At 33.6% G+C, this 22860-nt stretch overlaps 1 pseudogene; it reads left to right on the top strand.

The window, feature by feature from the left end:
• The first annotated feature begins 393 nt into the window (after nt 1–393).
• LOC146888347 (uncharacterized) lies at nt 394–1308 on the top strand (annotated as a pseudogene).
• The last annotated feature ends 21552 nt before the right edge of the window (nt 1309–22860 follow it).

Raw genomic sequence — 22860 nt, forward strand, 5'->3', positions numbered from 1 at the left:
TCACAACTTTATAATTTCTTAATAAAATAAACGATTTGCATTATGTTTTTCCTTCCTTTTCTTCTTCTTATCTTTTTTTTTTGTTCAATAAAAATAATAGAGCAAAAATAATAAAAACAAATACGGCAAGGCCAAGGCACCTTTATAGGACGCGAGCAAATAGTAAAAACATAGAGGACTGGGAAACTGCACAAGAGACAATAAAAGCATATATCAGTCAACTAAAGGACCAAGTAGGTCAAATCTTGGAGGCCTTGAAGTCCTTAAAGGCCTCAGGAGAAGCTTCATCAGCAAAGGGTGAGGAAAGCACTCACGACGCTCCTATTGCTTTTCCAACGTACGGATTGCCATCAAGTTACACCCCACCTGTTGGAGATTATTCAAAGGCTGAACATGCTTCCTTCTCATTCCCAATCAATACTCCAAGGAATGAAGCGACTTACCTTTGCAGAACCACGAGTGACTGTAATACCCAAGCCTTTAAACACAACTATCGGTGATGACTCTTTGGGCAAGATTACACCACACCCTACTATGCAGACCATATCCGCTGATGTTGAGGGAACCAAAACTAAATTGGAAATTTTAGAAGAACGACTACGAGCTATTGAGGGAGGTGGAAACTATGGGTTTGGCGATGTTGCAGGTTTAAGCCTAGTTCGTGATGTAACAATACCTCACAAGTTTAAGATTCCGGAGTTCAAAAAGTACAAGGGTACCACATGCCCTAGAAGCCATCTAACCATGTATTGTCGAAAGATGGCTGCCTATGCTTATGATGACAAATTGCTAATCCACTTCTTCCAAGACAGTTTGGCTGGGGCAGCATTGAGTTGGTATACCCACTTGGAGGCGTCTCGCATTTGCTCTTGGATGGACTTGGTAGATGCTTTTTTGAAACAGTACAAGTATAACATGGATATTGCGCCAGATCGATTGCAATTGTAAAACATGGCCAAAAAGGATGTTGAATCATTTAAGGAGTATGCACAACGATGGAGAGAGCTTGCTTCTCAAGTGGAACCTCCTCTTCATGATAAGGAAATGGTGGCAATGTTTGTGAGCACGTTACAACCACCATTCTATGAACACATGGTAGGGAATGTATCTTCAATTTTTGCTGATATCATCATCATAGGTGAAAGGATAGAGATTGGGCTAAAAAATGGAAAAATTGTATATAGCCCACTAGCAACTACAACTCCTAAAAAGCCTGATTTCAGTCTTGGGAAGAAGATGGAAGTAGAGGTGCACACAACATCAACAATACCTAAGTGGGAAAATCAGACTCTTGCTTACCAAGCATAATCTCCACAACAGGGATCCTATCAATCACAACACAATAACACTTGGAAAGCTGAGGCTAACACAAATCCCAACCAGTCTTTGGTGCAAATCACTAGTCCTAGAAGGAATCAAGAAAATAATTATATTCATTTAACTCCTATTCTTGTGACTTACACGGAGTTATTGCCGGATCTACTCCGTAATGCTTTGGTAGCTATCTGCCCGATGAAGCCTTTGGAGCCACCATACCCTAAGTATTTTGATGTAAATGTCACATGTGATTATCAAGGGGGAGCCATTGGTCACTCTACTGAGAAATGTTTGTCTTACAAACACAAAGTGCAAGCTTTAATCGACTCAGGGTGGTTAAAATTTCAACAGAATAAACCTAACATTAAGGTCAATTCCCTCTCTCGGCATGATAATGTTTCGATAAATGCTATTGATCTCGAGGGACATAATTTGGTGAAGAATGTAAGCGAAATTAAGAGTTCACGAAGGTTTATTTTTTAGGCACTACTAACAGTAGGATTGTTGGAAGGTGAATATAACTTAAGGGATGCATGCGGGTTCCATCCAGGTGCTGAACATTCCATCAATGTGTGCAATGAGTTCAAAAATTTTCTACAAAATTTGATCAAGAAGAACTTCGTGCAAGTATGTTGTGTGGACAAAGAGGACAAGAGGAGACTGGGTGAAGAAAAGAATGAGCTAGGCCTAGCTCGCATAGAAGGACGAGAACGAAAGAAAGGGAAGATTTGCATTAGTGACATTAAAAAGAGTTTCTGCAGTGTAGATGGATTAACACTTGTTAGATATCACCCATCGAGGATGGAAATGGATTGGAAAGCTTAAACTTTGTGCAGTCCTGTTCTCTAGACATATAGTTGAATAATTGAGAGGTAACGAATTACCCATAATGTTTAATTTGAAGAAAATGTAATTCTTTTAGTTTATCGTTTTGCTTTACCCGAAGGGACTTTACGAGATGACTTACTTTTTTTTATGGTTAGTGTGACAATACAAAACATCTATAATTTGTTTTTGATCATTTTCGTTTTACTTTTTCGTTTTATAAACTTAAATGATGCAAATATGATGATGAATGTTTTAAAAATATTAATGTCGATATTCCTAATTTTGAGCACTCTGTTGATAATATGGAAGATGATAATGAGGATGACTGAGAACCTTCTCCTTACTATCTAAAGATGAATAGGGCAATTGAGGTTGCTAATAGAAATATAAAGAAGATTATATAAAAGATGTTGGTCATGTATAAGGATTGGCATGAGATGCTTCCTTTTGCTTTGCATGGATATTGTACGTCATTACATACTTCAACTGGGGCAACACCTTTCTCTCTAGTATATGGAATGGAAGCAAGCAGTACTCCTCTTTGAGGTGGAAATCTCATCCTTGCGAGTATTAATGGAAACCCAATTAGAAGAAGCAGAATGGGTTCAAGCTAGACTTGACCAACTTAACCTTATTGTGGAAAAAAGGTTAACTACGGTGTGTCACGGACAATTATACCAAAGAAGAATGAAAAAATGTTTGGCAAAAAGGTGCATCTCAGAGAGTTCCATGAAGGCGATCTAGTTTTGAAAAAAATCTTACCTATACAAAAGGACCATAGAGGCAAATGGACTCCAAATTATGAAGGCCCGTATGTGGTGAAGAAAACATTCTCTAGTGGGGCACTAATTCTCATAAGGATGGATGGGGAGGAGTTACCATTGCCAGTCAACTCTGATGCGGTTAAAAATTTTTATGCATGATGATTCCATAATAGAGGATGCAACTAAGGATATCGACATTGTTTTCAAGATTTTTGTATTTCGTTTTATTTGATAAAAAATATATCATTTGGGTTTTCATAAATGTGTTGTAAAAGTATAACACTGAGCTGGTAATTAAAAATATATGGTAAAAATGATTATTTGTGTCAAGAAAACATCACGGGTATATTCGCTAGATGCATACTAGCTCCTAAAGGGTGTCGTGGTGGCCAAAAGAAATACAATGTAAACATAAAAAAATGAGGAAAGGAAAGGAAGGAAAAGTACGGGTTTTGTGCATCCATGCATTCATGCACCCTCATCACATCATACATTTTTTTTATCATCAAAACATATTTTGAAAAGTTCGAAAAGGAAAATAAGGGCCTACATGGGCAGGTTTTCAGTTGGGCTCACTTTACTTCTTTTTCAAAAGGCATTCATGTTGTGTTTGTCTATGCTTAAATCAATATGCAGGTTTTTCTTTGGATGTAGACCCTCTCCTCGTGATTGGTCTAGATCGTTCTCAAAAAGAAATTATATTTGCAAAAAGTATATGTTTTTGGGATCGAGGCCCTCTACGTGGTAATGGTCGCCGAATCCTTTAGATGTATACCCTCTCCTCGGGATTGGTCTAATCTTTCTCAAAAAGTTTTACTTTGCAAAAAGTTTATGTTTTTTTATCGAGGCCCTCTACGTGGTAATGGTCTCCGAATCCTTTAGATGTAGACCCTCTCCTCGGGATTGGTCTATTCTTTCTCAAAAAGTTTATGTTTTTTTTATCGAGGCCCTCTACGTGTTAATGGTCTCCGAATCCTTTAGATGTAGACCCTCTCCTCGGGATTGGTCTAATCTTTCTCAAAAAGTTTTACTTTGCAAAAAGTTTATGTTTTTTTATCGAGGCCCTCTACGTGGTAATGGTCTCTGAATCCTTTAGATGTAGACCCTCTCCTCGGGATTGGTCTATTCTTTCTCAAAAAGTTTATGTTTTTTTTATCGAGGCCCTCTACGTGTTAATGGTCTCCGAATCCTTTAGATGTAGACCCTCTCCTCGGCATTGGTCTAATCTTTCTCAAAAAGTTATAGTTTGCAAAAAGTTTATGTTTTTGGATCGAGGCCCTCTACGTGGTAATGGTCTTCGAATCCTTTGGAGGTAGACCCTCTCCTTAGGTTGGTCTAATCTTTTCAAAAAGAAATCATATTTGCAAAAAAGTATATGCTTTTGGATCGGGGCCCTCTACATGGTAATGGTCGCCGAATCCTTTGGATATAGACCCTCTCCTCGGGATTGGTCTAATCTTTCTCAAAAGGTTTTAGTTTACAAAAAGTTTATGACTTTTGATTTCATGTTTGGCCTTTGTTTCTTTTGAAACCGGACGAAATTAGTGTCTTTATCTTTACTTATATTTCTTTGAGAATATGAAAATGTAAAATTCTCATATTATCAAGCAAAATCTAAGTAAAGAGGGGGAGTTGTCGATGATGAAGGATTGACTCCAACCAAGGATGAAGGCACATGCTTAAGAAGACTAAGCATGTTTAGAAAGGAACTTCACTAATCCTTCATCCCTTTCATTTATGTTTGTTATTTTTGATTCCCTAAGTTGACTTAGTTGAATCAACTTTAGTTGACTTGTTGACCTTTGACTAGGTTTGACTTGTTGACTATAGTTGACTTGACTTAAGTGAACATGCTAATCTATGTTTATTTGCTTTGTAGGTTAATTAGGAGTAAGAAAGCAATGCTAGGTGGCGCATGGTGATTGGGGAGCATAAATGATGTGGAGGAGAGAGTAAAGCAAAGGCATAAAGCATAAAGTAAAAGGCATGAAGAAAGTGTACCTATGTACCTTTGGTCTCCTTTGTTTTTAGCACACTTTGACCACTTTTTGGAGACATATGAGACACATTCTTTGTCTCCTTTTGTGCTAGAACGAAATTAGCCTTGCACACACCATAGTTAGCTCTTTTGTCTCTCATTTTTGTAACCTTATTTGACCTAGTTTCTAGAAGCTAGGGTTAGGTTTTTGTAGAGACATCCTTAGGTATCTTTTATTTGCTTAGAGACCCCTAAACTCTTCTATATAAGGGGTGCTCTTAGACATGTAAAAGGGTTGAACATTTTGAAGCAAAAACACTCTTGTGTCTCAACCATTTGTGAGAGTTTCCTCCCTTGGGAGTGAATACTTTTAAGCCTTATCTTGCATAGCAAGTGGCGGCACACATCCACTCATCTTCAAGGTTGTCATGGCTTCTAGCCTAGCCTTGTAGTGGCGTGCTTCTCACATTTTTACCATTTCTTTCCTTTCCATTTTATGTTTTCTTCTTCCTCTAATGGTTCTTGGTTTTCTATGGTTTATGTGCTTTCCATTTCCTTTTTGTTTTGAATCAATCCATCATCTTCTTCTCTTGAGCTTTGTGAAAGGAACCTTCACATCTAGATAGCTTGCTATCTTAATGTCCAGTGGGGATTTCGCTTAGCTTTCTTAATCAACTCACACCATATTCAATAATCTTAAAAAGGCACAAGATAACCCTTCATCAGTCAACACCCAATTTCGTCCGGCTAAATAAATAATAATAATTTGTTTTTTCAAAAAAAAGGGCCAAAAATAAAAAAATAAAAAAATAAATAAGTTTTCTCTTTGGTTTTTTTTTCTTTTTGTCTAAATAATAATAATAACAGGATAATAATAATAATAAATAAATAAATAAAAAGAAAAAATCTTGTTTTATTCTTGTATGTATTTTCTTTAGAGGCTTTATTTCTAATTTAGCCCAAAATACTTTGTACAACCACACCATTTTTTTCTTACAACTAACGGCAACCCAACATTTAATTTTCGCACCTTCACTCTATGCTTTGTCTTTTCTGCTCCAGATTAAGAAGTTAGTCTAATAATTAGAAATAGAATATGTTCTAATATTTAGAATTATTTACTCTGATTTTGTGCTCTGATTTTATGACACCTCCTTTTCCAGATGAGGAAAATATTAATATGTTTCTCAAGAATATCTTTTTTGTAATTATAGTTAATCTGTCCTGATCACGTCTGATTTTGTGCTCTGATTTTATGACACCTTTTTTTTCTTCCAGATAGAGAAAGTAGTAATATAATTCAAAACAATATATCTTTTACTAATTAAAATCAATTTTGCTGATCACATTTGATTTTGTGCTCTGATTTGATCCCATATTGTAATAATATTAAGACCAGTTCTGACCTTTTAAAACTCGTTGTAATTAAGGCATACCTTTATTATGAGATTACATTAGATTTATAATGTTATGTATATAAACCCATCAGAAAAAGAAGAAAGGAATGAATTTTTTCTCTCTCAAAAATTTCTGGAGACCTCTCTCACCCTAAGCACACATTCTCTTTTAACCCTCGCACATAAAAAAATAAAAAAACCACTCACCTTTGATCGCCACCCCCACGTGCTTCTTGGTGTTCCAACGCAACTATTGTAAGTCTTATCTCTCATTCAAGTTTGCAAAATTAATTTTTTATTATGTCATCAGTATTTCTCGAGATGTGTTCTTTATCTTGGTTGAATTTGATGTTTTCACTATTTCTTTTTGATATGGAAATAAACATTATTGTCATGCTTTTTGGGGTTCATTAGTTTTATAATTAAGGTTTTGTTGATTGCTTTGGGTTGTGAACATTGTTGCGTGAATAAGTGAGAGATATCTTGTTTTGACATTGTATGAATATGTTGTAAAAAAATTTCATATTAAAATAATATGTTTAATCCTAAATGTTATTTCCTAATCTTTTATTTATTTTCCTAATGTTTTCATAAATTGTGGATATAAAATAGTCAAATTTTGTTGGGTATCAATGTCTTATTTTGAAATTTTTTTTAAAAGGAAGTAATAACAAATAAATAATTTAAATACCCTTTTAACTTTTAAAATGTATAAGTGCTCATGTGACCGCTCGCGTCGACTTAGTACTTAATACCTTCGCTTTTCTATAAGATTACTAAAAAAATACAAAATTTTCAAATATTAAAAAGAGTTATATCAACATCTTCGAACAAATTGTTTTCAAAAAGTCTTTTTCATAAAGAACTACGTGACCCTGATTCTCCATTATGAATGGAGATACGTAGGAGCAAGGAGTAATCCTTGTCGGGCCCAAAAAACAAAAAAATCTTTTTGTTTCCTTTGTTTTTCTTTGTCTTCTTTATTTATTTATTTATTTTTATTTATTTATTTATTTATTTATTTATTTTATTTTATTTATATTTATATTTCTTTATTTTATTTTATTTAAATAAATATTTAAAGGAGACCACATCAATTTGTATTTTAATTAAAGGTACCGTCTTAGGATGGGCGTTGTAGGGTGCTAACACCTTTCCTACGCGTAATTAACTCCCGTACCCCCAATCTCTGTTTTCGTAGACCTTACTCTTTTTTATGGTTTTCCATAGTTTCTATGGTAGCGACTCCAAAACTATGGTGGCGACTCCAAAAATCTTTTTTAGAAATTTGGTTTTTTGGTTCGTTAGCCCGTCGTGATTTCGGTTGTGACAAAAGGCTACCACTAAAGACATATTACTCTTAGTGATGATAATAAAATGACAACATTTCATATTCACTTTGTTTCATGTTTCTTCTATTTGATCTTTCTAATGCATTTGATAATCATTTGTTTAACTGCATTTTGCAGACATTGACCAAAATAATTATAAAGTTGCACGAAGAAGAAGGAAACTTATTAGAAATCAGAAGTTTGCAGAAAAAAGTAATAACATTGCTGATAATAATTGTTAATGACTAATTCATCATATATCTTTTATTAATTTATCTTTATTTCCATTCCTTTCATACTAAATGTTACTATTACTACCTCTCTTAGTAGAAATTCATGATTCTACCTCCATTGGATCTAGAATGGATTGTACTTCAATTCAAATCACCAATGCTCCAATTTTGAACAAAAGCAACAGTAAAAACACAAGTACAAATCCAACTTAAATTTCTTTTTTTTATGCTTTTCTCTTAGTAGAAAAAGTTCAAATAGAGTACTTAAATATATTTTAGTTATTTTAGTTATTCAAATGCAACTTAAAGTTATTTTAGTTATTCAAATGTATAAATATATTTTAGTACAATATAAAATTAAAATCAGAATTACAAAATCATATATATCAATTGATATTTCATGTCTATATAAATGTTGAATTCAATTCATGAATTTATGCATATACTTTCAAGTAGGGTTGGGCATAATTTACTAAACTATACTAAACTATAGTTAATTGTACTATATTAAACTAAAATATACTAAACTATTCATAATAATAATTGAACTATATTATAAAATAGTTTAGTTTTAAAAAACTAAACTTATGTTAAGTTAACATAGTTAACTATTGAACTATAGTATATTGAAAGAGCAAAATACCTCAAATAAAATATTGGTATTAGGATAAGAATTGGACATATGTATTTTGTGTCTTACGTTCTATTCTTTCTCTTTCATATTGAAATATTTATTTTATTTTGTCTTAATTTTTTTCTTTACTCTTTCTTTGAGAAAAATATAAAATATTTATAAATAATTTATTAAAAAAAATTATAAATTAATTCAAGATCTTATTTTATTTTGAATGAATTGTACTATATAATGTTATTTTTATGTTATGATTTTACAGAAGTTAAAATTAAATTTTGTGACAGCTAACATTTTTATAATTTTTTATTTATATTCTTAAATATTGAAATTAGTATAATAAATATAGATATTGGTACTAATGTATTTTTTATTTTAAAATCTTATGTAATATTATTTTTTAGTTTTAAAATATTTATTATGAGGCGTCAACTTTTTTAAAGAGAATTTATTTTAAAAAATTCTTAAAAAATATAAAAAGGTATTGATTCGTTGCTTCACGAAATATATTTTAGAACTTCATAAAATTTCTAGAACATTTTTCACACAAATATTAATGAATGCAAATGTTAAAAAAAAATATTAATTTTGAGAATTTTCTAAAATAAATCCTTTTAAAAAATTTGACGCAACATAATACACATTGTAAAACTAAAAAGTAATATTACATAAGATTTTAAAATATATAAAATAAGTTAATACCGATATTTATATTTATTATATTAATTTTAATATTTTAATTACATTTTAAGTTACGGAAAACTTTAATATAAATAAAAAAATGATAAAAATGTTAATTAGTGTATTTAAAGTATGATGCATATTTCAAGTATTATTTCCTAAGCACTTTCAAATTATAAACTTTATATTATTATTGCATAGTGCAATCATATGTAATTAGTGCAATTCGATTCAAAATAGTGTAATTAAGTTCAAAAATGGTGCAATTCAGTTCAAAATTAATGCAATCTGGTTCAAAAATAGTACAATTCAGTTCAAAAATAGTGAAGTTTATTCAAAATTAGTGCAATTTGGTTCAAAAACGGTTCAAAAACAATGTTGTTAAGTTAAAAATTAGTACAGTTCAGTTCAAAAATAGTGTAGTTCAGTTCTGACGTAGTGCAGTTCATAAAACAATTTAGTTTATAACAATTCAGTTCAGTTTATATTATAGTGCAGTGCAGTTTAGTTTATTTTTAAGAATAACAGTTCAGTTCAGTTCATCTGAACTGTTTTTCAGTTTAGTGCAGTTCATGCAACTAGTTTTTTAGTTCAGTGTAGTTTTTTGGTAGTGCAGTGTAGTTTGGTTTATTTTGCCCAACCCTAATCTGACCTATAAAACATGATTTGTAAATCCGATTCGGAAACTCGGTTCGAAAAGTAAAACGACACTCAACAGATAAACGAGACCCTTAAACAGGACCACTAAAGTCCGCCTATAAACTTAACCTGTAAACTCGACAAGAAAACTTGACGCGTAAACACGGCGCATAAACCTATCTACTAAAGTCGATCGTAAACTTGTCTTATAAACACAACCCCTACAATATACTTGTAAATTCAACCGTAAAGTAAAAAACAAAACATGATTTTTAAAACAAACCTTAAAATTTGACCCTCTATAATCAGGGCCTAATCACAAACTGCAACCTCGATTTTAAAACTCGTCATGTAAATCTGACTAGTAAACTGGACCATCAAATGTGACCTATAAAACAAGACCCGTAATCTCGATTTGTAAATCCAACACACATGTCCATAAACTAGACCCGTAAACTCATCGGTAAAATGGACCCATCAACAGAATCTGCAAAGTCAACCCGAAAAAATGACTAGTAAACTCGACTCATACACTTGATCTGTAAACTCGGCCCCAACACTCGAATCGCAAACTCCGCCCCTAAACCTATCCCACAAACTCAACCCATAAACATAACACGTATAATCTATCCATATATTAGACTGAAAACTCAAACCAAAACACACAACCCCTAAAATCAACATAAAATATGACCTCATAAAATGTGTGCCGAAATAATACCCATAAACTCGGCCCGTAAACATATTCCATAAATTCGACCCATAAACACAACGAATACATTTCACCATTAAATTCGAGCATAAACCCGAATCGAAAAAATCACCTATAAATCGACATAAAATTTGACCCCCTAAAATATGAGCCATAATCACGACCCATAAGCTCGACTCGTAAACTTGACTAAACTATTTAACTTATAAAATATGATTCATAAATTCGATCCATAAACTCGGTTCGAAAAGTATAACAAAACTTAATAGATAAGCGAGACTCGTAAAGTCCGCCTATAAACCTAACCCTTAAACTAGGCATGAAAACAGGACCCGTAAACACGACCCATAAATTCAATAAAGTCGATCGTAAACTTGTCTTATAAACACAACCCTGTATAACATGAGTTGTAAAACAAACCTTTAAATTTGGCCTTGTATAACACAACCCTAATCACGAACCACAACCTCGTTTTTAAAACTCTTCCTCTAAATCTAACTAGTAAACGTGACCAACAAATATGGCCTATAAAACAAGACCCGTAATCTCGATTTGTAAACCAAACTCATATGTCCATAAACTAGACACTTAGAGTCAGCGGTAGATTCGACCCGTGAACTGAATTTGCAAAGTCAACCCGAACAAACGACCAATAAACTCGACAAGAAAACTTGACCCGTAAACACGGCGCATATACCTACCCAATAAAGTTGATCGTAAACTTGTCTTATAAACACAACCCCTAGAATAGACTTTTAAATTCAACCGTAAAGTTAAAAGGAAAACATGATTCATAAAACAAACCTTAAAATTTGACCCTGTATAACACGACCCTAGTCACGAACTACAACCTCGATTTTAAAACTCGTGCTGTAAATCTGACTAGTAAACGTGACCATCAAATGTGACCTATAAAACAGGACCCATAATCTCGATTTATAAACCCAACTCATTCATCCGTAAACAACACCCATAAACTCATCGGTAAAATTCACCCGATAACTGGATCTGAAAACTCCACCCAAAAAGACGACCAAGAAACTCGACTCGTACACTTAATCCGTAAACTCGACCTGAAAACTCGAATCTCAAACTCGGCCTGTAAACCTATCGCATAAAATCAACCAATAAACACAACACGTATAATCTATCCATATATTAGACTGAAAACTCAAACCAAAATCACAACACCTAAAATCGACATAAAATTTGATCTCATAAAATGTGTACCGAAATAACACCCGTACTCTCGACTAGTAAACATATTCCATAAATTCGACCCACAAACAGAACACATACATTTCACCCATAAAATTGAGCATGAACTCGAACCAAAAAAAATCACCGGTAGAATCGACATAAAATTCGACCCTGTAAAATATAAGCCATAATCACAACCCACAAACTCGACAAATAAACTTGACTAACCTATTTGACCTATAAAACACGATTCGTAAATCCGTTCTGGAAACTCGGTTCGAAGAGTAAAACAAAACTTAATAGATAAACGAGACTCGTAAACAGGACGAGTAATGTCCGCCTAAAAAATGACTAGTAAACTACACTCGTACACTTGATCCATAAACTCGGTCTGAAAACTCAGATCGCAAACCCGGCCCGTAAACCTATCGCATAAACTCAACCCACAAACAAAACATGTATAATCTATCCATATATTAGACTGAAAACTCAAACCAAAAACACAACCTCTAAAATCGACATAAAATTCGACCTCGTAAAATGTTTGGCGAAATAACATCCGTAAACTCGGCTGTAAGCATTGTTGACAAAGATTGATTAAAATATTTTGATGATGATAAAGATGCTGAAGAAAACACTTGAAGATATTGAAGAAAATATAGTATGTTTAAATATTCTTATTGTAATAGACTTAAACTTTTTCTAGTTAGGTGTTTTTTCTAGTTCGGTGCAAAATTGTTAGAACAACACTTATATTTTTCAAAACCCACTTAAGATAATCGATTACCACGAATGGTAATCGATTATCACTGGCAGTTATAACTTGGCTCTTGAAAAATGACTTGAAATAATCGATTACCACTAGCAGTTATAAAAATATTTGTTCAAATTTGTACATGAGATAATCGATTACCATTTTGGGTAATCGATTAACACTGCAAAACTTTGTTTTCAAAAATCACTGGAATAATAGATTATCTTAAATGGTAATCGATTATCCTTGGCAGATTTAGCTAAGCTCTTCATTTCTAACTCAGCCTGTGAAAATCTCTTTCAATAGAACTGAGTTTCGAAACTTCAAACAACCTTTTCAAGATTCAGAGTTCTTGTGCTGTGACTACAAAGTGTTGCTATGTGAGATTCTTAAAAAATAGCTTTGAAAAGCCTAGTGTGAGTGAGTGATAACTTTTTCTAAGTGAGTTCTTAGAAGATTGAGTGTTGTGTTGTTGCTAGAAAAGTTGTCATCCTCTGTGTGATTCAGGGGGAACTTTTTGTTCATCTCTTGTGGTTGTTCAAGAGAGGTGTTTTCTAATCCTTACTCTTTTATAATCTATTGTAATCTGATTATTATAGTGATGGAGTTAATCTCCTTGTTTAAGAGATTAACAACTAGATGTAGGATCTTTTGATCTGAACTAGTATAAATATCAGTGTGCATCCTTCTCCTTTAAATTCTTTATTTATCTGCACTTCAAGTTAAAGTAACTGTGATTTTAAGTTAATCATTTAAATTTTGAGTTAATCATTATAAAAATCCAATTCACCCCTTCTTGGTTTTTGACCATAGAATAAATCTTTCGTTGCGCGATACAAACAAGCATATTCCATAAACTTCACCCATTAAGACATCACACAAATTTCACATGTAAATTCAAGCATAAACCCGAACCGAAATAATCACCATAAAATATGAGAAAAAATCACGACCCACAAACTCGACCCGTAAACTTGATTAAACTATTTAAACTGTAAAATACAATTGTAAATCGGATCCATAAACTGGGTTTGTAATGTAAAACGAAGCACGACAGATAAACAAGACCCGTAAATAGTACCAGTAAAGTCTGCCTATAAACCTGACCCGTAAACTCGGCATGAAAACTTGACCCGTTTCTACGGCCAATAAACTTATCCAATAAAGTTGATCGTAAACTTCTCTTATAAACACAACACCTACAATAGACTTGTAAATTCAACCATAAAGTCAAAAATAAAACATGAGGCATAAACAAAACTTAAAATTTGACCCTGTATAAAACGATCCTAATCACGAACTGCAATCTCTATTTTAAAACTCGTCCTGTAAATCTGACTAGTAAACTCGGCCATCAAATTTGACCTAAAAAATAGGGCCCGTAATCTCGATTTGTAAACCCACCTCATATGTCCATATGTTAGACCCATAAATTCACTGGTAAAATTGACCAGTAGAGTGGATTTGCAAAGTCAACACCAAAAAACGAGTAGTAAACTACACTCGCACACATGATCCGTAAACTCGGTATAAAAACTCGGATCACAAACTCGTCCCGTAAACCTAAACCATAAACTCAACCTATAAACACAACATGTATAATCTATCCATATATTAGAATGAAAACTCAAACAAAAAACACAACCTCTAAAATCGACATAAAATTTGATCTCGTAAAATGTTTGCAAAATAACATCCGTAAACTCGGCTGTAAGCATATTCCATAAACTTCACCCATTAAGACATCACACAAATTTCACCTGTAAATTCGAGCATAAACCCGAACCGAAATAATCACCGGTTATAACGACAAAATATTTCACCCTGTAAAATATGAGCAAAAATCATGACCCATAAACTCAACCCGTAAACTTGACTAAACTATTTGAACTATAAAAAATGATTCATAAATCCGATCCGTAATCTTGGTTTAAAAAGTAAAACGAAGCATACCAGATAAACGAGACCCGTAAATAGTACCAGTAAAGTCTGCCTATAAACCTGACCCGTAAACTCGACATGAAAACTGGACCCGTTAACACGGCACATCAACTTATCCAATAAAGTTGATCGTAAACTTCTCTTATGAACACAACCCTTGCAATAGACTTGTAAATTCAACTATAAAGTCAAAAAGAAAACATGAGGCGTAAAACAAACCTTAAAATTTTACCCTGTATAACACGATCCTAATCACGAACTGCAATCTCGATTTTAAAACTCGTCTTGTAAATTTGACTAGTAAACGCGACCATCAAATTTGACCTAAAAAATAGGACAAGTAATCTCGATTTGTAAACCCACCTCAAATGTCCATATGTTAGACCCGTAAACTCACTGGTAAAATTGACCCATGAACTAGATCTGCAAAGTCAACCCAAAAAAATGACCAGTAAACTACACTTGTACACTTGATCCGTAAACTCGGTCTGAAAACTCGGATCGCAAACTCGGCCTGTAAACCTATCCCATAAACACAACCCATAAACATAACATGTATAATCTATGCATATATTAGACTAAAAACTCAAACCACAAACACAACCTCTAAAATCGACATAAAATTCGACCTCGTAAAATGTCTAGCGAAATAACATCCGTAAACTCACCCATTATGACATCACACAAATTTCACGTATAAATTCGAGCATAAACCCGAACCCAAATAATAACCGGTTATATCGACAAAATATTGCACCCTGTAAATATGAGCAAAAATCACGACCCATAAACTCGACCCGTAAACTTGATTAAACTATTTAAACTGTAAAATACAATTGTAAATCTAATTCGTAAACTTGGTTTGAAATGTAAAACGAAGGACGACAAATAAACGAGACCCGTAAATAGGACTAGTAAAGTCTGCCTATAAACCTTACCCGTAAACTCGACATGAAAACTTGACCTGTTACTACGGCCCATAAACTTATCCAATAAAGTTGATCGTAAACTTCTCTTATGAACAGAACCCCTATAATAGACTTGTAAATTCAACCATCAAGTCAAAAAGAAAAGATAATGTGACTATGAAATTTGACCTTGTATAACACGATCCTAATCACGAACTGCAATCTCGATTTTAAAACTCGTCCTGTAAATCTGACTAGTAAACTCGGCCATCAAATTTGACCTAAAAAACAGGACCCGTAATCTCAATTTGTAAACCCACCTCATATGTCCTTAAGTTAGACCCGTAAACTGTAACACCCCAATTTTAGGATGTCACGAGAAGTTGTTATAGTTCATTTACTTAAAATTAAAATAAATGTATCACGAAAAGACACTTCAAATTTAAATGCTTCCTTGTTACTTCAAATTTAAATGTAAATAGGTAATCCAAATGTTAATTTGAAATAATAATAATTAAAAAAACAAAGTTCGAACTAAATACTAGGAATCAAAAGAAAATTTCATAGTCTTCACTGTTTGATTTAAATCAACAAAAGAAACCATAATTCCCCGAATCCACTCTATCCTTTCCGAAATCTACTTCGAGTCAGAAATATCTGCATTGTCGTCTGCTCCCGTATAACACACACGTTATACGATCATCGCACATGCAACAAACACACAAACAAACAAATAGGGGTAAGCTAACCATAAACAATGATATTCATAAAAGAAATTCATAAATAAAACATGTCCAATAATACTCAACGTCGCATTCAAGTAACAAGGAAGCATTATAGTCATATTTCATCCTTGGTTTGAACACACAAACCCCAAATCCAAACAAGCATACTAAACCAAACATAGCATCACCTTCATCTAAAATCTTCATTAAATTCCAGCAAGAGTTTTCAAGCAAATCAAAATACTCTCAACATTCTACGCATGAGAATTTCATATTGCCAACTAAATATACACCATCACATCATGCTTGAAAAATAAAGTCTCATAACCAAACCAACGAAAAATAATTTAAAGTTTAACCTGCACCTAAATATTTCTAAAGAGAACAACGAAAATAACTTATCATGTATAACACAGTGAACACGCTACCCCAAATTTCTTTTCGCACAACAATAGAAAATAAAACAAGCAAAGACCAACAACTTTTCACCCTTTGTTCACATGAACACTTAAGCTAAAGGAGGGAGAACCCCATGGCACGGTCTGCACAAAAAATGAAGGAACCCAACTTCATCAAAAGAGATATGATTGGTTTAGAGAAAGATAGAAAAACACAAAACAACCCCGTGGCCCCCCACCACCTCATGTATTTACGTGTGGTATTAATAGAAAGAGTAAAAGAAAGAGAAAAAAAATTAAGAGAAGGAGAGAGGAACAGCTGGAGACGTGAAAGAGACAAAACAAAACATGCTTTTATGTGAAATAAATGGAAAGGGAAGAAAGAGAAAAAGTTTAGGAACCCATTCTCATCCCTACAAAGTGAAGAAACACAAAACCAAACCATGTAATTCTCCAGTGACGCAGCAAAATAATACTGCCCGAAAGGAACCCCTATTTCTATGAGACAATCTGCACTCTCAACTCCAAAGGAAAAGCCAAAATAATACCACATGTATTGATTATAATTAAAGAATAAAGAAGAGAAAGAAGGAAGAAAAATGGAAACTCGTGAATCTCTTTGCACCCCATGAACATGTACTCTACAGTTTACTATGAAAAGGTAAGCCAAAAAGAAAAAAATAAAAAAACCAACGCATGAACCCATGCAACCCAAACTGTTGCACCATTAACCCACTTCTACACCATGAACCAATTGCCGCACCGTGTATATTCATGAACCCATTTACCTTCAAACCTCAACAACTAGATTTGTAGTAAGAAACATCCACCCAAGAATATGAACCACATTACCATAAGAACACCAAACAACCTCAACAGAACCCAAACGAACTGCATGCACGCACGTTTATACTGCACCAACAACCTCTTCAACGTTGCACACCAAAACAGCGTAAACGAAGGTATATCCCTACCCAAACGGTGGCAGCGCAATAACTCATCCAAGACAGACCTCACGCAAGTAAGCAATGAAAAGAAAAGCAAGGTGTATTCATCAATAGTGGGTTCGAAAACTAAAAAAAAAAAAACAAAAGCAGAACAACCCTCATCATCAATCTGTAACAGCATGCAAATTCTCTAAGAAACCATTCACCAAACAACCAAAGCATAGAGAAGAAAAAAAATATTAAGCTTCATGCATCAAGCACACAAAAACAGGAAAAAAAATAGATATAGCTTCCCCTACCTCTCTAGATGATTCCTCTTCTCTACCACTGGAAACTCTAACTTGCACCCTTCCTCTCTTTTCCTTCTCCCGTCTCACTCTTTTCTCTAAAGAAAATTTCTAGGGTTTAGCTTTATCTAAACCCACCCAATAATTCTGTTAACATTTTTTAGCCCATTTTATTTTTCCTTATCATTTAACTCTAAAAGATAAAAAAAACAAAAGATAAAACAGAAAGAAAATGAGCAACGAACATAAATTGGTTGCAGCGTTATTTCCGCAGGCCCCTGGAAACACAATCCATTTAATATTTTCGCATGCCCCTGGAAACACACCTTTAAAGGAGAGAACAATTTTGAATTCTAAAAAAATCAAAAGCGCAACTTCCACCACTAGGCTATCCAATGCATTACACTTTCACCACTAGGCTACATAACATCACATGATATCATATGCATTATAAGAATTAAACCATTTTTACTTTACTAACCATAATTCCTTAAATCACTTAAATAATTATTATAAATACCACAATAACTTAAATCTCTCACATAATAATTATTTCCTATTTCATAATTTAATAACGTAATTAAATTAAATTAAGTAATTATATTAAGCAAGTCATTAACATTTTTTTTCTGGGTCTTACATAAACTCACTAGTAAAATTGACCCGTAAACTGGATCTGCAAAGTCAACCCGACAAAACGACCAGTAAACTACACTCGTACACTTGATCCGTAAACTCGGTCTGAAAACCCGGATCGCAAACTCAGCCCGTAAACCTATCCCATAAACTCAACCCATAAACACAACATGTATAAGCTATCCATATATTAGACTGAAAACTCAAACCAACAACACAACCTCTAAAATCGACATAAAATTCGACCTCGTAAAATGTTTGGCGAACTGACATCCGTAAACAAAGTTGTAAGCATATTCCATAAACTTCACCCATTAAGATATCACACAAATTTCACCTATAAATTTGAGCATAAACCCAAACCGAAATAATCACCGGTTATATCGACAAAATATTTCGACCCGTAAAATATGAGCAAAAATCACGACCCATAAACTCGACCCGTAAACTTGATTAAACTATTTGAACTGTAAAACACGATTCGTAAATCTGATCCGTAAACTTGGCTTGAAAAGTAAAACGAAGCACAATAGATAAACGAGACCCGTAAATAGTACTAGTAAAGTCTCCCAATAAACCTGACCCGTTACTATGGCCATAAACTTATCCAATAAAGTTGATCGTAAACTTCTCTTATGAACACAGCCCATATAGTAGACTTGTAAATTCAACCATAAAGTCAAAAAGAAAACATGAAGCGTAAAACAAACCTTAAAATTTGACCTTGTATAACACGATCCTAATCACGAACTGCAATCTCGATTCTAAAACACGTCCTGTAAATCTAACTAGTAAACTTGACCATCAAATTTGACCTAAAAAACAGGACCCGTAATCAACGATTTATCAACCCACCTCATATGTCCATAAGTAAGTGATATCGCTGTCGTTAGGCGATCAAATTACCACTACTTAGCAACTTCAGTATTGCTAGTTTGTAGTGAAGAAAATAGTTAGGGTTAAGATAACCCTGAGTCGTCTCACAACGAATACGGAATTGATCTCAAATATTTGATTCTCAAAAATGCAATTTAAAACTAGCAACTATAAAAATAGGGGGGTTTTGATATGCAAAGAAAATGACACGGAAGATTGTAAACACAGTAATAGTAAATAGGTCAATTCCACTGCTTTTTCTAAATCAGATTCTTCATTGGTTATCTAGAGATTATTGTTAAATTAATTATTGTTGTTGATTTACAAATAAATCAATGTAAAGACTCAATTCATTTGTTGGCATCCTCACTTTTAATCAAAGTACAGTCTCAATTAAAAGTGAGAATTGTTAGATTATCCATAGTAAATTCAATCAAAGTACAGTCTCAATTAATTTTACTATGCCTAATCATGTCTATTCCTTTGTTCCTTTACCAAATAGAAAACTTAATTAATCAAAGTAAAGTCTTGACTAATTTTAGTTAAAGTAATTACCTCTAATCAAATTAAAGTCTCAATTATTGACAAAAACTTATTTAATCAAATGAAAGTTTCTAAACAAAATCAAAGTAAAGTCTCAATTTAATTTAAAAACCTTTTAACTCATATGATTAGCATGCATGTAGATTTAAAATCATTATTTTCTATTCGATTAAGAAGCAAAGGACATAGATAAACAAAAACCACAACAATAATCAAAATAACAAAACATATAAATTCATCTAACCTCAGAATCCATTTAAGAAATTACAGTGGAATCAACCCTTAAAGCTTAGCCCTCCATGGCTTTGATGGAATACATGATGATATGAAAGAAAGAAAATAAAAGAAGAGAATGATAGATGTGGTGGAGACTGTATCTGCCAAAACCAAAGAGTTCTAAGTGTCTAAGCTGTCAGCTATAAAATTGTCAGTCCCCCGCTTCTGCTCCCTTAAGTCTCTTTATATAGGCTTCCACTGGACTTTGGGCTTTATCTGTCAGTTGCTAAAATCTTTTATTTTTATTTAATTAATTAGCAACTTAATTTCTGTCCAATTTCCAATTTTGCCCCTCTTATTTAACCATATTTGCAGTTTTGACCAGAGTTGACTACTGACTTTGACCAGTTGACCAGTTGACCAGAGTTGACCAGTTTGACTGTCCTATCAGATGCTGACACGTGGCAGTGCAGATTCTCTCTCCAGAATTAGGGTTTCACTCTCACACTCCTCTCCCTGGCTGCGCGGCTGACATGGTGATGGAAGGAGAAGAGAAAATTAGGGTTAGGGTTTTGGGAGATGAAGATGATGACGTGGCAGAATCTGATTGGTTAATTTGGTGAGGTGGGAATTATGACACGTGGCGGCTTATGGTTGGCTAATCTTAAAAGGTGGGGATTGCCACATGGCATGATCTGGTTTAGTGGAGTTTAAGTGGTAGGAGGGGTGCAACTTAGTGAAAACTAGGGGTGCAGAACAGGTTTTTGTGGTCCACTTGAGGGAGGAGTGTGCAAATAAAATTTGGGGGTGCATTTAGCTCCTGATTTATTCTTTTCCAGAATTTCTTGATTTTGGACTTATTTTGTAACTTTGAATATTTCAAAATCACACTATTAATTGACCAAAAATAAATTCCAGCTGCATTAACAAACGTTAAAATATCCAATAATATTTTATGCAACTAAAATCAATTTTTACGCCACTTTTACCAAACTTACTCAATAAATCCAATAATCACAAATCCTAATTAAATCAATCTTTAAGCACAGAAAATTCAATTAAATCCCCAAATTTAAATATTAAATGAGGGCAAAAATTTGAACTTATCACACACCTACACTTATCCTTTTGCACTCCTGGGCAAAATTAAATAATTTCAAAACTTTTTTTCTGAGGTCTTTTATTCCATATTTTCAGTGGATTAAAGAAATGAATACCAATGGAAACAGATCAATCTTCTAGAAATCATGTTGTCATGCACAAACAAATGGATGAAATTCTGTTTTTCACACATGAGTTAATCTTTTGAGTTTACAAGATAATCAAATATGAAAGAGAAACACTCAAGTTAAATATATATTTTCTCACCAAGATTCGCTCAAGTGTTTTGGCTTGTGTTTTCACTCAAAATACCCATGCAAGTAAACACTCTCAATGCTTAGCAAGACTCTAATATTCACAGCTTTCAGAAAACATGCATTCAAAAATCATGAGGACTTTCCACAGGTTATAATGAGGCCAAGGCAAAGGTAGGAAAAACTTTAGGATTTGTGTGTTTTTGAAATAGTAAGGAAGAAAGAGTTATGGAGCATAGTTTCAAAAACAATCTTTACTTCTTCTTCTTTTTTTCTCTTTTATCCTTTGTTGCTCTTTTTCAGACAGCAATCATTTTTCATTTCAACACTCTGTCATCAACAATTATTTTCCTTTTGCCATTTTTACAACTTTGTGGGGGAAATACTCACCCCCACACTTTATTCCTCAACCAATCTCAACATAATCCACTAGCTCCTTCTTTCTCCCTAAGGACAAACGTGGTCTTTTTCTTTTTAAGGTTTAACAATATGCTCAAAACAAGAAAAAGAGGTTTAAGCTCAAGGGGCTACCAATGGATCAATGTTATGGTTAGCTTATTTGGCCAAGTAGCTAAAAACAAGAAATGCCTCAGTCATATCAAATCATGCATGTTCACCTAAGATGCAAAACAACAGAATCAAGCTAAACATTTGAGTATCAACAAGACATGAGCAAATCACACAAGAAAAATAGGAATGACACATGGTAGTTCATCCTTACAATAAAGCTCAAAACTCACAAGGTCAAAAACTCTTTCACAAAAGATTTATTCCAGAAACTTTCAAATCAACTCAATCAGTAAATCACAGAAACAATCCATTCATAGCACATGACTCTTATTTTCCCAGAATTATGACCGTTCCAATTAGTAAATCAAATCCAAAAATCCAATGTCAATATGTTTTATTGAAAACAGAAACTTTTTTTTTTAAATAAAAACAAGCAGAAAAGAAAATTAGAAAAGAAAAAACAAAACAAATAGAAAACGAAAACAGAAAAGGGGGAAATCTCCCCACACCCCCACACTTTATCCATGCATTGTCCTCAATGTATTCAATATGTATAAAATGCAAAGAAAAAGTATGAAGTGTACTTACCTCCTCAAGGTGGAAGGTATGAGGGAGAAGTCAAGTTCATCCCATCCATCGTCTTATTCAGCATATCTTGATTTTCATTGAATATCCGAAGACGATGCCCATTAACTTTAAAAGTTCTTGCTGAGGATTCTTCCTTGATCTCCACTGCTCCATAAGGAAAGACTTCTGTAACAATGTATGGTCCTTCCCAAGTAGAACGCAACTTACCACTCATGTGACCAAGCTTAGATTTGTATAGTAACACCTTCTGGCCTACCTTGAAATCCTTTCTAGCCACAAGCTTTTGGTCATGGAACTTCTTGGTTTTCTCTTTGTAGAACTTTGAATTTTCATAGGCTGCTAGCCTAATCTCCTCTAGTTCTTGCAACTGAAGCTTTCGCTCATTTCCTGCTTCTTCCAAATCCAAGTTGCATGCTTTCACGGCCCAATAGGCCCGATGTTCAATCTCCACAGGTAGATGACAAG

Source organism: Vigna unguiculata, chromosome 2, assembly GCF_037176805.1.
Source record: "Vigna unguiculata cultivar grain cowpea cultivar isolate G323 ecotype 2 chromosome 2, ASM3717680v1, whole genome shotgun sequence".
In the NCBI taxonomy this organism is placed as follows: domain Eukaryota; kingdom Viridiplantae; phylum Streptophyta; class Magnoliopsida; order Fabales; family Fabaceae; genus Vigna; species Vigna unguiculata.